This window comes from Poeciliopsis prolifica, unplaced genomic scaffold (assembly GCF_027474105.1).
Source record: "Poeciliopsis prolifica strain line A6 unplaced genomic scaffold, Auburn_PproV2 SCAFFOLD008, whole genome shotgun sequence".
Classification (NCBI taxonomy): domain Eukaryota; kingdom Metazoa; phylum Chordata; class Actinopteri; order Cyprinodontiformes; family Poeciliidae; genus Poeciliopsis; species Poeciliopsis prolifica.
The window spans coordinates 16,931,962-16,934,609 of record NW_026562383.1 but is presented as its reverse complement, the minus strand read 5'-3'; positions in this window follow the sequence as shown (position 1 = coordinate 16,934,609).

Here is a 2,648-nt window from a genome sequence, read left to right as displayed (position 1 = left end):
CCCGCCTCACCTCTATCAGTGTCTCAGCATCTCCTGTTGAAAATCCTTCAGTCTGCACTTCAGTTCAAACACCGAGAACAGTCTGCTGCTGGAACTAAATATCATTTTCTTCTCTGTGAGTCTCTCAGCGCTCCTCAGTCTCTCACATTAATCTGGTCAGAGATCCTGCATCACTCCACATCCATCTTGTCCTCATCCCTCTCTCTTAAGCTCACTATAGGAGTCCAGAATCAGACAGTTTCTGGTTCAGTGCTCTTCAGTCTTCTCTTTCTTCCTCTTTAAAGATTCCAGCCTTGTAGCCCCTCCTCCTTCTCAACCACTGTCTCTCCTTCTCGCTGCGCATGCCGTTTCCTTCACCACAGGGGTACTGTCTCTTCAGGGGCGTTTCAGCTTACCTGAGTCACTCTTTGTGATCCTGTTGCGACTGTCTATGCACGTGCATGTCTGTGTGTGTGCAAAGGCTGCAGCTGAAGTGCTGCCCCTCTCTGTTGCCATGCTAGAGCTGGGTAACATTCGGCTAGCGCAGGAGAAACACAGCCTGAATTCAAATGCACCTACAGTCTGTCAGATTTACAAAGCCTCCTCTCCTGTCCTGCTCAGCAGCCCCCAAACTCTCTTCTATCTCCCCCTCCTTCCTTATCTCACGATCTGCCCTCTCTTTATTTCATTTCTCTATCTTATTTTCCTCATCTCTGTTCACCTTGTCCACTCTTAGTGCCTCTGCTGTTGTTCAATTTTGAGTCATTTTCTTTTAATCTTGTGCATTCTTGTATGGCCTAAAAAAAAACCTTTATCCCCCAAACTTATTACCCATTATGTACAACTTAAACATAATTCAGATTAAATTAAATGAAATCTGAACATATTTACAGTTTATTGTTATACACTACTTTGTGTTGATCTGTGATATAAAGTCCCAATAAAATACACTAGAGTTTCTAGTTGTAACATAACAAACACCACAATATTTTCTGAGCTTTCTTTGAATTGACTGCACTAGTTCTGAGCTACTTTTTATGACTGTACCTGTTACACAGTTGCTTTGTTTCATTATGAACATGACTTATATCTGAACCTAATTAAAAATATACAAGTGCCATTTTTTCTTCTTTGTTAAAATTGTAACAAGTTGTTAAGTTTTTCTTTTTCCATTTTGAAGAGTGGTTGAAGATATGGGCCTCATGTTTATTCTGCAGATAAACAGAAAGAAATAAAATAAGCAATGATAAACACATTTTATAAAGGGTTATTTATGCTTACAAAAATAAATTGTTGTTATATATGTTTAGTATTACTGTGAAAGAAGTTATACTTCACAGTTTGCATGAAAACTTTATTTGAAGTTGACAAAATGGCAAATTTGAACTCATTATTGATAACCAGGGATCTTCAAGTCTCTTATCAAGAGAAATGGTGTCCAGACTGCTGTTTTCTTTGATTATTTTAAGCATTTAGTCTGTCATACTAATGAGAGAGTGTCCTCATCACACCAGCAAGCTGTACTCCAATAGCAACTATTATTTGTAGCACGAGCTGCATTAATGCCTTATTGCAGATTGTGGTATCAATTATTGAGAAGCAGGAAGATCATGACTGTGGGGATATAAGAGGAAGTTAATTTCTGTTTTTATGCTCATAAATAAAAGCCATCCAGATCTGGTTCTTTACTGCGCAAGCTACAGCTGCTTGGCTGATGTTTTATCACTCACATGGCGTAAAGGGTCTTTAACAAGTTTTTCCCAGGGCTTCAGAGGAATGTACTATTTCCTCACCTTATTTGATTTTGTGCTTTTCTTTGTCAGCTGAACCTAATCTATCACAGGAAGAAAGACCATGTGAATCATGGATTCAATGTGTCCAGGTAGGGGTGCAGTATAGTGAGTGCATTGTATCAGTGCAGCCACTATAGAGGTCTGCATTGAGACAAACTCAAGCATGCAAAAGAAAACAAAAGCGAAGCACTTAAAACCTAATTATCTACAAAGCACAGGCAACACAAAAATAATTTTGTAATTGATTTGCTTCATGTTTCACATCGTTTTAATAAAACCTTGACTCCTGTTCTCCCAGAACTCAAGGCTGACTGCTGTTCATTCTCGTTTAGTCTTAAGTTTTGGTTACGAATGCACTCGATTTACTTCATTCCTGATTCTACTGCAATAATTTATTCAGTTAATGTTCAAAAGGTAATCTATTACCTCTGCTTAAGTTATTTTGTTCAGGTTTTGTCCTTTAAAGATCTTGGAATCATGTTTTCATTCAATTAAAACCTAAGCAATTTCAGCACGGACCTTTTTGAAGTTCAGTTGTTTTTTTCTTAACAACAATATTCTTACCTTGAGTTAAGCCTGTTAATATATAATGTATCTTAAAAGCACCCTCACATGTTTAGTTGTATAAATGTAAACATTTACACCTGTATATAACTTTGAAACTTTTGATTATTTTCTGTGTTTAGAGATGTACGGATTTTAAAGATTAAATGTAGCAAGAAAACAAGTTCAGAAATTAAATAAATATGTACAAAAAATATATGTGTGAAGTTATTGAATATCTACCCCATTATTTTCTTTTACTTAACAGTTATGCACCATATTTAGGCCTGTCATATAAAATCTGGATACAATAAAGTTGATTTGATTTAATTT